This window comes from Lissotriton vulgaris, chromosome 7 (genome assembly GCF_964263255.1).
Source record: "Lissotriton vulgaris chromosome 7, aLisVul1.2, whole genome shotgun sequence".
NCBI classification, from domain to species: domain Eukaryota; kingdom Metazoa; phylum Chordata; class Amphibia; order Caudata; family Salamandridae; genus Lissotriton; species Lissotriton vulgaris.
Genome location: NC_141695.1, coordinates 1,717,602,781 through 1,717,616,774, shown reverse-complemented (window position 1 = coordinate 1,717,616,774; position 13,994 = coordinate 1,717,602,781). Strand labels below are relative to the sequence as shown.

The 13,994-nt window shown below is 43.0% G+C and overlaps 1 protein-coding gene across 4 annotated transcripts in view; it reads right to left on the bottom strand.

The window, feature by feature from the left end:
- IFFO1 (intermediate filament family orphan 1) overlaps positions 1-13,994 on the bottom strand; it is a 128,727-nt gene that overhangs the window by 74,873 nt on the left and 39,860 nt on the right. The window lies entirely within an intron of this gene.

Sequence of the window (13,994 nt, the reverse complement as noted above, 5' to 3'; positions counted from 1 at the left end):
GCACTGTAATGTGTGAATGCACGTTAATTAATACAGTTGCTCTAAATACCACGTTATTGGGCTACATTGATTTTCACAGCATATATATATATATATATATAGCACAAGAACATATAATACAAGTGTGTGCATATGTATATTCACACACATATGTGTTTTGGTGCTTTTATTTCATAAAATGCAGTTGTATAAAAATCCATATATCCCAGAACACTGAAATGTAGAAAATATTTCACCGTTTTCTGTGAAATACAGCATAATGGCAGCTCCGAACCACTCTGGAGAGCTTTAACATTAACATGGCTACTAGGATTATGCAGCATGGAGGACTAAATAATGAGGCAAGGGAGGCAAAGTTGTCTCAATTAGGCAGAAAAACTGCAAATTATGCAGCACATTCTCTGGTAGTAAGATTTTCACCCAGTATAAACAGAAAGAGCATTTTTAGTGAAATGTGCATTGCCCATTGTTTTAGCAACAATGTCTTCAAGAAAGGTAAACAAAAGGTATACATTCTAACTCCACTGTCAGAATCCACTGTTAGCTACTATCTGAAGAAAACTGCTTTTTTGGGCCATGCTTCTCCCAAAAATATACATGCTTATGATGATACCGGAGCTCTGCAATATTGGTTCATATTATTTACTTATAAGTTATGCACCCTCTGCATATAGGTACCAAACCCGAAAATAGCTCTTGGCAAGATATGGAACTCGCTGATACACCTTTTCTTGACCAGAACTCCATCCTCCACTCCTGAATGGTTCATTTAAAATTCAAACATACTTTTGTGGGTCCCTCCTCTGCTCTAGTAATCCATTTACTAATGCAAATCAGGGGCAGGAAAAGCAGGTAGGAAAAGGTGCAGGGATCCCTTTAACACTGTACTATACCTGCAAGGAGTAGCTTTAGCATTACATGTCATCGTATTACATTGTGGAGGTCAGCTCTACAAAGACATATGCTTCCTGCAATGGTCATTCACCTCCAGGGTTAGTTGAAAACCGAGGTCACGGTTGCTACTGCAATTCACCTGCTGTGGTAAGCTCGAATACGAAAGACGGCAAATCACCACCAGAATTAGCATTCAGAGGTTAGCTGGAATATTGTAGGTAATACGATTATTGTTCACATTCACCTGATGGGTCCAGCTGTAATATTTGATTACTTTAATATTTCACTGTAGTGTGATTGCCTTTGCACCCACCTGCATGGTATTAACGCTAATAGCTATAATATTAGACTTAATCTTATTACTGCCATGCCTACATGGTTCGCTCTATTGCAGCAAATAGCCTGATTCATTTTCTAATCCACACAAAGGTGTGTGATGTAATACTATAAGTAATTCGATTGCCTTTAAAAGTCACCAGTAGGACTCATCGGTATATGGGTAATCACATTATCAATAGTTAGAGCCAACTTTTCCATTTGAATTTAAATTACAATAGTAATCTGATTACTATTGTAACTCACCAGCAGATATAAATAAATTCTGATGTGAGAAATAATATGATTACTATTCTAATTCACATTCTTGCGTTAGGCGTAGTATTGTGAATGAACCGATTACGACCATTTACAGGCAGCAAGTAGCGTCAATATTAGAGGTTATAAGGTTGCTGTTTAAAATTCACCTCCAGGGGTTAACTCTGACATTACAATCATTTTAATTACTACTGTAATTCACATACTTAAAACAGATACAATAGCATTGATAATCAGATTACTGTTATAACCAACCCTCATTGCTTATCACGTGTTCGGAATCTGGTTACTGCTGTTAATTACCCACAGGGGTTAGTGCCTCTTCCGGTGGACAGGATCTGATAAAGCCGCCGAGAAAGGTCAGTGAGTTAATTGATCACTCCACTGCTGACATCTGCTGTGATCTGCAGATCCCTGGTTCTGTTCAAATTCCGACAAAACCAACTCAGCCTTCTCTCCAAGGTTAGTACAGTAAGTACTGTTCAACAGTTAAGACCAGCTAGGTACAGTCCTTGGAATCGAGAGAAAAGCATTATAAAGCACTACATAAAAAGTTATTATAACATGTAATTAACCTGCAGTTGTTTGCTGCTGGGAGTAATTGGATTGCTGGTGTAATTGAAACCTAATGGCTGGATCTTACATTATAGGTATTCTGATTACTAATGTAATTTACCTGCAGGGTTTAGCTCTACTCTGCTAGGTTACCATATTTTGTGTCCCATGCATGCACCTGCACTGGGTTAGCGTCATCGGATTACTATTGGCATTCACTTGCAGGTGTGTCTTTAATGATGAAATCGTAATGACTTCTACTTGAGCCGCAGGGTGGTAAATTCCCTCTCTCTAGTTATCATTCCTTTTCATGTTTCTCCTTCACTTTGTCCTCACTCTCCTCTGCCGCTGTATGGACCCGTCCCTTCCCCTCTCTCTCTCCTCCGCCTCGCATCTCTCCACTGCAATGCAGTACTCTATTTCCAGTAATAACCTCTCTCCATGATTTCTGGCTCAGTTCCTAAGGCGCGCCCTGACTGCGAGGGCGAGGGGGGGGGGGGGGGGGCGGGGGGGGGGGGGAGGTTTCTTATAGATATTCCTGCCAGCCCGTCCTACTGAGGGCTACGGATCCCCGGACCACCTTTAGATATATTTTTCACAAATTGAATTAACATAAAATCTCAAAACTGAGTAAAGCAATACAGAGAATTTTAGATGGGTAACAGTGAATAATGGGGGTATTTGTCACCGAGGGGGTTCAGTTGTAAATGTCATACAGTAACCCGAAGTAAAACAAAAAAACTATTCAATACATTTTTTCAACATGTATAATTTTATGTTACATATGGCCGCCTAAATCATCTGTCCCTGCTTTCCACTGCTGCGCAGGGACAGGGGCGTAATGGGGGACCATACATACCATGGCCTGACCTCCCTGTCGCAACTTGGCCTCTCCTCCCTGTCTAAATGCCTGCGCTTCTGCTTTCCACTCACCACCCTCTGTACCACCACCCTCTGTGCCTCCCCCATGAGACCAGCCTGCTGTATGATGCAAACAGCTTCCGTTTCCCGCTGTTGCTCCATCATAGCAATGAATAATCAGATTTAGCCTAGTATTCACACTGATGGTGCTCAGCCAGAGCCAAACATGGCAAAAAATGAACCAGATCTGAAGATTGATCGAGCTGTTCTCCAACGATCTCATGAACTTGCTTAAAAAGTAAACCCCTCATGGGAATGGACAAAATACCAACCTGGGCCATATTAGGGATAGGGCGCGCTTTCCCTGTTCGCGCCACAGTGCATCTTAAAACAGGTGCGTCGGGCGTAAACAGGAAAAGTGTGCCCTATTACACTGAATGCGCTGCCCCCAGGGTAGCCGTGAACTCACGCTACCCGGGGGCAGCGTATTCAGGTGAAAGATGGAAGTGTTTTGAAGCAGCCGGCCCGTATTTCACTGTGCAGGCGGTAACCCTCGTGTACTTTTAAGAGGGAATAGAGATCCCCATGCATGCGGCTGCAATGAGTGGCTTCCCCTGCCGGCAAGTGGATGCCTGGGGAGGGGGGGGGGGGGGGGCAATAGGTGGCAGCCCTCTTCACCTCCTCCAGAGGGCTGCCATCAGGGGGCGCACTGTCAGTGCGCCTCTTGATAGCTTCTTTGCCTCCAAGCTCGTGTCCATGATACGACGGATGTATGTCGTTACTACGCATGCTTTTACAACGCATGCCTTTACCACGCAACTTTTACAACGCAAGTCATTACAACAACTTGCGTTGGGGGGCGCTGGATAGTGAATAGTTTAATTTACTATTCCAACTCCAGTTCCCGTGGATAGTAGGGAAGGTTTTGGATAGTAAATTAAACCATTCCCTATCCTACAGCGCCCCCCAGCGCAAGTCGTTGTAACGACTTGCATTGTAAAAGTTGTGTGGTAAAGGTAGTGTGTGGAAAAAGTTGCGTTGTAAACGCTGTTCCCCTAATACGACACAGGTGCAGAGGGAAAGGGATTCCCTTGTTTACATGGACAGGCCCAAAGTGGGAATGCCCTCTGATGAAAGCGCTGGCGCTATATGTGCGCCATCGTTATCTGTACTACAGAAGGAGTCGCTCAAGCATTTGCGGCCCCTTCTCTAATAAAAGTGCCCTGGGGGTGCGCAAAGCGGGCGCTAGCACCCATTTACTCCTCTGGGGCACTTCCGAATAAGGCCGTTGGTTTTCTGAAATGAATACAGTGCTGGGCATACGCTGAGGACATTCACTGCAACCTTCTTTGCCCTTTTCTCGCATCACAGCCAACATCTTTATTACAGATTGTAAATTAGACTATGATCCCGAACACTAACACCACACCATGTTCTACTTCAAACCAACACCAGCACTGTATAGTGACTGATAAGGCCACGGTGCGTCAGTCGTCTCAAAGTCACACCTGTTTCAGGGGCTAAAGTGGGTCTGGTCCAAAAGCAAATTGCTTGTGGGGTAAGTCCCCCCTAGTTACGAAAGCTACTCCCACACACCTTACAACATCTAATTTCCTTAGAAGAATTCGTCTGAAGAGAGACTGCCTCTTCGCACTGATGTCCTTCCAGTATGTGCGGGCCATAACATTGGAGTATGGGGGAATTCAAGCCCCTAATTGTTTGGAAAGGATTTATCTGAATACCTTCATAGGAAACCTTTGGAACTGGCTTCTATCCCCTCTTGATTTGTTCAATCTAAGTAATTCAGTTTTACGATTAAGGAAGTAATCCAGCTGTACTTGGAAAGAGAACCAAGTCATTAACCCAAGATTAATTAATAATGTAAAGGAACTCCTTAATCACTATAAAGATAATCATCAATTTTGAGACTTTTGATATGTGGACATTTTTTTCAAAAAACAATTAGATAATTAATGTTTATAGCTGTGTATGAAGCAGTGAAATCATCTCTGCCATTTTTTAATTCATTGGAATATTTACATAGTTGCTCACCTTAAATCCATGAATCTAGAAAAATGGTGGAGAATGGCATTTAGGACACATCCACATTTTCTCAACAAAATAGCCTCCAACTTTGTTTTGAATCTGTAAATTAATTTTCTCGTACTTTTGAAGTGTGCAGCGCAGTTTACAGCATTTCAGGGATAATGATGGAACTGGAAGGTGCGTTATTGATGTCATGACTATATTATAGTGGTGAAAACATGGAGCGAAACTTAGACAGTCTCATTACAAAGAGCACATTTGAGGCAACAGAACCACTGGAATCAACGGTCAGATTTTAGGCTTGATAGTGGTGTACCAAAGGCCTATCATATTTTTTGATACTCAAACAGTGCCTATTCACTTATTTCAAGTACTTGAGTTTTGAAAGATCTGTGTAAACAAACTTTGATCTAATTCAAATTTGTCAGACCAGAGCATATTACAATTTAACGTTACAAATTTAAAAGAGTATATGCTTCCTTTTTGACAATTACCTCATAGGTGGTGAGCACTGTTTCAGACTTATTCCACCAACCATGGGCACTTTTTTTCGGAGTACTGGGACAGATAGGGTCTAATGAGCACTGTGTTGGGGTTCAGGGGGGGCGGGTGCCTTCTATCTTAGAGAATAGTGCCAAGTGCAGGTACGAATTTATGGACGCTGCCTTGGGCTCGCTTTAAAAGGGCTTGCCCGCAGGAAACCAGTGCTTGGTTTCTTTGATGGTCCCTTGCTGTATGTTTCCAGTTCCTGTTTCCCTACCTTGTTCCTTCTCTATTGCGGTCCACAACTGTGGGCCTCTAGAGGGCTGGTTTTTGGCTTCCCTTTTCCTACAATCTTTGTTTTCCTAACCTTTGGGGTATTTTTGAACCATTAGTGGGGACCTGTTTTGTAATTGTAGACGCTACGGGATACGCTGCTGCGTTTCCCTTGAGAGCTTGGCGTCCCGTTTTCCTCTTTTTGTAGTCAAACCATCGTGTTGTGTATCTTGTGGGTGGTTTCACGAAGGAGCTGAATAACGGCCGTTTTTTGTGCTACCTTCATGTCTTTTTAGTAATAGGGGTTTTTTGGGTGTCTTCTTAGTCCTTGGACACCTTTTTTCCCCTATCCCTTCCCAGTCCTCTTGTTGATTCCACCCCCGTTATTATTCTCGGTGTTTCCCGAGGGGGCCTGGTTCGTCTGGGTTTACGGAAGAAAGATCCAACACGAAAGCAGTCGATTGTTTTCTGTTTCGTTTGAGCTACTCCCGAGTGGTGACTGGGGTAAGCGGGGAGGTCGGTGGGTTTGTGTGTGTACTTGGCATTTGTTCGATTAGTAGGGTGTGTCTAATCTTGTCCCCCTTTTCTTTTTTAGTGGTCTCGACTGGGGTCAAGCAGTTCGCTACCAGGGGATTTGAAGAGACACGCTGTATTCCCCAAGACCTTGTGTTTCCCTGTTTTGTTTACCCACCCTCTCCCGGTGTCGTGTTTTCCATCACCCGGAATATATCTGTGGGTGTTGGGGTGTCACGGCAAAGGGAGGGGATTGGGACTTTCTTCACTCCTGCGGTGTTTGGCTGGTTGGCAGGCGGAACACACAGATTGCAACAAAAGGAGCCTTTTACCACTGGTGTTCTGAGGCTTAAGCTTACTATTGAGCCCAAACAGAGTACCAATTCCAGCTTTTAACACTCGACTCTCAGGTAGTGCAGTCCAGCAGTCGAAGGCTTACTTATTATTATTATTACTCAGGGAGGTGGTGTCGGGTTAGAGGCTCCAAACTCAGCAACGATTTAACAGTCAATAACGAATCGATCTCCAGCCGATGTTTTTATGTAAGAGAAACTTTACTTCTGACACAAAGCATAGTATTGTACACAAGAAGTCAGAGGGAAATGTTATGATGACCAATGGGTAAAGTTATCTCCTTTAACTAGTGGCAGTAGTGGATTGTTCCTTAATTGCCCCCAGCGAATGCAAACCCAAACGTACCCTTGCATGGAGGCCAAAGGACATGTTTGCAGTACTCATGAGGGTTTAGTCATCTTAGGTGCTCTGGATCCCTGAACATGAATTTGGGGCACCACAGCCTTCAAGCTCAGCATGCAGCCTGGCAGGGCAGGTTTTTCAATCGGCTGCTATCAGCATCTTTCTGTATTTTGTTCCTCAGCTCCTCGAAGTCATGTTCTTTTCTAGGCAGCGTCTTCCTCGTGTAAGGTTATCTCCAAGACCCCTGCTTAGCAGTCGGTGAGCTCCTTTCTTCAAGGCAGACCCGGACAGCTCTTCTTTTGACTGGTTGCAGAACGCCCGGGTTTCAGTTCTCAAACATGGTAAATGTGAGCTCTTTGTCAACAACTACAACCCTAGAACATGAAAGAAGTTATCTGTATTCATTGGTGGAGCACCTCGGATTATGGTGTAAGGAAATCACGGTACCAAGATTGCAGATAGTATTGTCTATTCCACAGGTCCACCTTTGGGTCTGGTTTGGGCAGTTCTTGCTTTTTTCTTATTTCTTCAAGAATGGTTCAGTCATAGTTATTGTCTTAGGTGCTAGCAGGAAAGGGGCGTCGAGTTGGGAGTCTTCTGTTACAGGGAACCCAAATCATGGGTACAAAGAAGAGGAGAGAGCTGCCCTGACCTAATTTCCTGTTAACAGGTGGGAAAGAAGGAGCACTTTTAGGAAACAATCATTCAAAAAAGGACAAGGGTTCTTCCTATATTTCAAAGAGGACCCTCTGTCTTAACCCCATGAGTGCATTGAGAGAGTCCTGCAGTCTACATCTGCTGTCGGGCAGGCTTCCTCCAGTCCTCCATCTTATGTACCACTAGCGCACTGGAAATCAAAATGGTTTCCACCATGCCAGCAGTCAGCCAACACAACCACTTTTCATGTTAACCCTACTACATGCTTATCGTGTATATAAAATCCATGTCCCTCATGCATGAAGCAAAGGATCTGGTTGTAGGGGGCTGACAGGCAACTTTGCAATGAAGAGGCCAGAAGGCACTATCTCGGCATAAACACAAGAAAAAGTCCATTATAATATTGTTGTTGCCATCACTGCCAGTCTTCTCCAGTCTGGTAAGCTGACCATAGTCACACTTGTAAAAAAAAAAAAGTGGCGAACAAGGTGTGCCCCTCCAGACAACGGAGCCCTGTTATGAGTAAACTTCCAAGTCACAGGAGACCCCCCGGCACACACATGGTTGTTGTGTGCTGAGCCAAAAGAATCCAAAACCCAAAAAAAATCATTGTGGAGAGCTCACGGCAGGGCCACAGGCTCTCCAGGCCATGCAGATGACATTTTCTGTCACAAAACCAACCATGTCCAAGCTTTCACAGTTTCAAAGTGATATTACACATCTGTTATCTCCTCCAAAGTAGCCTCAAACTTTAACTTCAGTGTGTGTAATGGTCTGCTTGTATTTATTCCACAAGCTCATACCCTTCCTATTACCTTGTTGCTAGAAAGACAGTGTACGGAGCATTACCAGGTAGATTAAATATCGCAAATATCTACGCTACAGTGAGGGATCAACTTAAGAATTAACTTACGGTCCAGGGAGTAAGGCCTGTGGAAATACTGTTGCTTAATGCATCAATTTATGTTACAAAGGTGGCGTAAAATTTTCCCTTCTGCTAAATAACTGTGCCCGGGGTTTAACAGAGGTGATGAAGCACGGAAGACTTATCCTAGTTCTTTCCGTAAATATAGGATCTGACTTTCACATGCACCCACAGAATAGACTGTTTGTATTCTTTATACGATCTGGAAGTTTTAAAGAACCTATTTTGAATGTTGCTGTCTTTGCTTGTCAATGCACAACGAGTCCCTTTGTGTTGCAAAGCAAAGAGAAAAGCAATCTTTGGTGGAAGTAATCTGTAGCAGGGTTATGCCTCTAACACATCCTTGTTCAGAGGCACAGCTGTGGCACGAGCTACTTTCAGGCCCTTTGTAAAGATGACTGGCAGAAAGCCAGTTGTCAATCTGATACCCAATGTGCATGACTCAGAGGCCTGATTTTCAGGCGTAGTTACCCACCACCTGTTAACTTTTATTTTGGTTGGTGGTCACCTCACCCAGACAGGTTGGTGCTTAGCACAGAGATGTATGGTAAATTGTTGAGCCCGACTTGCAACATACATTCACTCCTTGGTTCTGAGTCTTCCATCGCCTACAGGCATGTAGGTGTCTACATGGACGCTGATCTTTCTCAAGAAGCGATGGTTGTCAAAGTCCCCAGCTCCATCTTTCGGCAAATTAAAACTCTGCCATTCATTCGTCATATTTATGTGGTCAACACATGATTTCAGTCAAGATTTGATTATGTCAATTCATTCCATCGGGGCACTTCAATCAAATTGAACAGATTACAATTAGTCCAGAGCGTGGTAGCATGGCTGATCTCTGCCTTGGCCGACGAGATCACATTTGTTCTATTCCCCTGGCTACAGATGTGTAGCAGAATATTGCTTACGTCTCTAGTCATTGCACACCAAGGCCTCCATCTGTCCATCTGGGACGTCTTCTATTGTCTGCTACCAAACCTTGTCCTAGGAGTCAAAAACGTAGAGCATTTTCAGTGGCTGTAGTAAGAACCTTGAATCTTCTAACAATAGCTCTACGGATGTATTCTCCCTTTTAATGTTGTAAAAACCTTACGACTTGAGTTGTTTGATCAGTAGTCACTTCCCTCCTTTCTTTTTACGATGCTGGTCTTTGTTTTACATGGGGCTGGCCACCCCGGTGGCTGGCTTTATCAGTTATTATCTTTCTCAATACCGTCTCGATGCTCTGCAAATGATGCACTCTATAAAGATCGGACATAACACAAGCAAAGCATGCTCATCACTCTGGAACAGTTGTGGCTTTCAGAAAATGTTCTATCAGCTGCATAAACAAGTAAGGTATGGTCTGGTTATAGTACAGGAGAGAGGGTCCACTAATCTCTATTAAGAGAAGCTAGACTGCTGTCTTCCTGTTTGTTTTTTTAGCTGATCTAGAGGGGATTTGGGATTCTGGGTGCTTCAGTCCGTTGTTCAGCTCTGTACTGGTGGTAAGGCAAAGAAGAAACCGTTGAGGCATCTTGGGTTATAAGTAAATACTCTGAGTTCCACGATAACTTCAAAAAGACTATTTCGCTTGTAATAATCAATGTAACAGCTGTACCCCACACAATTACAATACTAGTAAGGCCAAATGAAACATCACCCAAATAAAAAACACTAGAATATCTAAAACACCCACAGTGAAAATAAAGATAACGTCTAATAATAAATTATTTATCCCTTTACGATATCCCAGAACAAAACAGTTAAAATGCCATCACAGAAATACATGTCTGTGTATATTTCTTACCACAGTACGAATAAACAGAACACTTCAATACCACCCTGATAACTATAGCAGAACTTAAAGGCAAATATGATTATCAAATAACAATTTACAACAACATGCAGCACACACAACAATAACAATTCAAATAAAATCACGTTAACAGTCAACACGCCAGAAATAGGCGACTTATTTTAGTTAATAAACAATGCAGTCAGCGATATAACACTAAATAACTTCCAAATATTAATCACCACAACTTTCTAAATTGTATGACGTCAACAGTCTAGTGATGAGCCTCAAAACTTCCAATTTTACACCTTAAAATATACCTCATAAGCATAAGACACTCTATACGATCCAAAGAGTTTATTTGGCAAGTAAAAACTGCATTAAAAGTGCATACACTTATTAAACAACGTAAAAAACAATTTGGGCAATACAAGCAATTAAATCCTTCAGAATATCCTCGCATGACATAGATATACAATCCTAGACGGGATCTAACTAGAGTACATTTTCTTAAATAAATAACTTTCAGAATAAAAAGGACAACACAAAAACACACAAATTGATAATTTGGTGCAAGCAAAAATTATAGTGCATCCTGATAGTTTCTTGTATTCCGTGTAATAAAGAGGGGTTTCAGATATTGACATTGCAACTCCTTGTAAAACTTACAACATAGAATAAAGTGCTGTGTGCTTTGCTTACTCATTCCATCACAAGGGCAAGGAGTTTTATCAGAGGGATAAGATTTCATCTTCGGGAATGAAACCAAATGATGAACCATACCACATCTAAATTTGTTAAGACATATCAATGTTGGTTGTTTTTAATGCGCATCAAATGCTCCGACACCCCTCCTTTTCCTCCAAGGACATATACATAGCAACCAAGCAAAGTCAAGCGCACACAACCTTAGTTAGTTCCTAGGTTAGGTTTTGTATCATTAAATGAAAGGATAAGATCAAACTCCAACTTTCTTGTTCGTTTTTTTATTTGTCTGGTGAGTATTTGTTTCACAAAAAACCAGCCGACACGTGTTTCGTCAATAACTGGGTAGACCTGTGACTCTTCAGGGCGTCAAAACAACTGTTCTATGTAGCAAGGTTTGTGAGAACCCACAGAATAATTCCCTTCCCCGTAACACGGCATTAAGCCTACAAACAAGGACAAGCGGATTGGCTTGCCTTCTATGACCGACCGCGTACCCGGCGGCGGACCTTGCTACCTAGAACAGTTGTTTTGACGCTTTGAAAGCACTCCCTTCTCGCGTTTTTCAATACTTACACCCGATCAGGACCGGGTTGGAATTATCACCGGTCCCACGATACAGCCCTCAGCCTTACTTCACAGCCCTGAAGAGTCACGGGTCTACCCCATTATTGACGAAACACGTGTCGGCTGGTTTTTTGTGAAACAAATACTCAGCAGACAAATAAAAAAACGAACAAGAAAGTTGGAGTTTGATCTTATCCTTTCATTTAATGATACAAAACCCAACCTAGGAACTAACTAAGGTTGTGTGCGCTTGACTTTGCTTACATGTATACAGGAGGGAGAGCTTCTCTACCCCTTCTTTTCTCAGGGACCAGGGTTATCTCTGACCAAGAAGCACCAACCACCCTAACCTCATAATTACTCTCGAACCACTACCTGTAGAGCTCCATCATATTTCTGGACACTCTCATAACCCTTCGCTGAACATATATATATATATATATATATATATATATATACATAGCAACCATCATTTTCTTCATCTCTACACAGTCTCGATTCAGACCTATGCTGGAAAAAAGTGGCCTTAATGTGGCTTTTAGTTAATGTGGTACCTGGAATGGCTCCTCCCCCACTGCCAAGTTGAACATGGATCTAAACATAGAAACTATATAAGCCCGCTATGGAATGCGAGAAGCATAATCCAATTTTAAACAGTCCAGTATAATTGATTTAGTAAAGCTGGTTTCTTCTTTCATCCAGATAGAAAGCCAGAGCAACCGTGGTTTCATTAAAAGGAGGTCCACCAAATAAAACAACCCCACCACCACTTTATGCACAATCAAGGATGGGGCTGAGAGAGGCAAACAAAGCAACTGTTTTAAAAAGGCATGAGACACTCAAAATCCTCAAGTAACTCAGGAACTACAGCAGTGAAAACACTCCAGTAACTTCCAATTCTCACTACAGCAACAATTAATAAAAAAAACTTTATGCTGCCAATGACCCATAAAAAAAATCTGGAATAATTTCCGGGATGAAACGCAACTTCACTTCCAATTACAGTCCAGTAACCTCGAAAATAAGAGTTGTATAATATACTATGTTATTTCACGAACACTGATCGTAGCTGGGTAAGAGTCAGTGTGGCACCCCTGGGTACCACAGGATCTGTGTACCATTCCACCTCACCCCACAACAGTCAGTGTAATATTTTATTAGCACGTAATAAAAAAACTCAGTAAATCCAAAACACACTATCAACTGGCAAATCAACACCGAATGAGACCCTTAATGTTAGCAATACTAATGGGGCTAAATGAAGTAGCAAGACAGAAAGTAGCAGGTTTGGTTTTTTTTAAACAAGCAAAAAAACTTGCATTTGTGCAAGGGTCAGGATACCTTCATTAAGCTAAAAGGGCATTTTGCTCACTGGCTTTTCACGGTCACGTGGTTTGCTATGTCAGACAATTATACTGTGCAGCAATTATTTTTATTGGCATGAATAAAGTACTGAGAAGCGACAGTAGATCATAAAGCGGGAGCCACTGGACCGTTTTGTCGGGGTTTTGAAGCTCATTTCTGAACTCCTTTCTGGCCATCCTTCCCCATGACGGTCCAGATTGCAAGCCGGACAGAGCAGTGCCCTCTGGGGAGAGGCCGCTCTGTACCATCTCAAGTAGCCGGGGTTCCCACACCCGGGTTTGCCAGGTACGGAACACCAGGCCTGACTTTGCCAGGCTCTAAAACAAACACCTGTTAAAATCAAGTAAGGGCCTGGGCAGGGGCTGCGGGCATAAGTGCAGCCTGGTCCCTTCCAGAGCATGGGAGAGAATGCAGTTCAGCCAGGATGACCCCCCCCCTCCCGTGTAAAACAACATGGATTCTCTCTTGGTAATCCAGGGCCTGAATGGTTATTCGCCATTCCAGGGCTAAATATCCTCATAGGGCTTTTAGATCCAGAGAGGCAGTGCTTTGAATGGGCCCGTACTCACCGGTACGGAGTACCAGCACCTTTTAATGTTGGCCCCTTGAGTACCGGAACGTCTCCTAGGACAAGGAGGGTACGGGTACTCACTGGGGCCTTGCCTAGACACCGGTGGTGCTCCTCGCATTTTCTCGTGCCTCAGCAGCACTTTTCACACGGTGTCTCTGATTCTGCAATCCTGGGCTGAGCTCGCACAGGAGCGCCAGAACAGCAGCTCTGGTCACCAGGACACAGCAATCTTGTCTTGCTTCTCTGCAACTCTTCCAGCCGCAGTGTGGCGGCAGGGTGTTTGGGGGCGTTTGGTTTACCCTTTGATCCTGCACAGTAGGAGTTGAGAGTCCACCATAAAATTAATGGACGAGGGCACAGGGCGCATTCATAAAGTCAGTACAGCCTTTGAGCATGCCATTGTTTTAAATGACTGAAAATGTTAGTTCATCAGCAATTCAAATTAGGCATTTATACTTGAATGTAAATCCCCGCCCTTGCCACCACTTTTATGATTACCCTCAAACAAA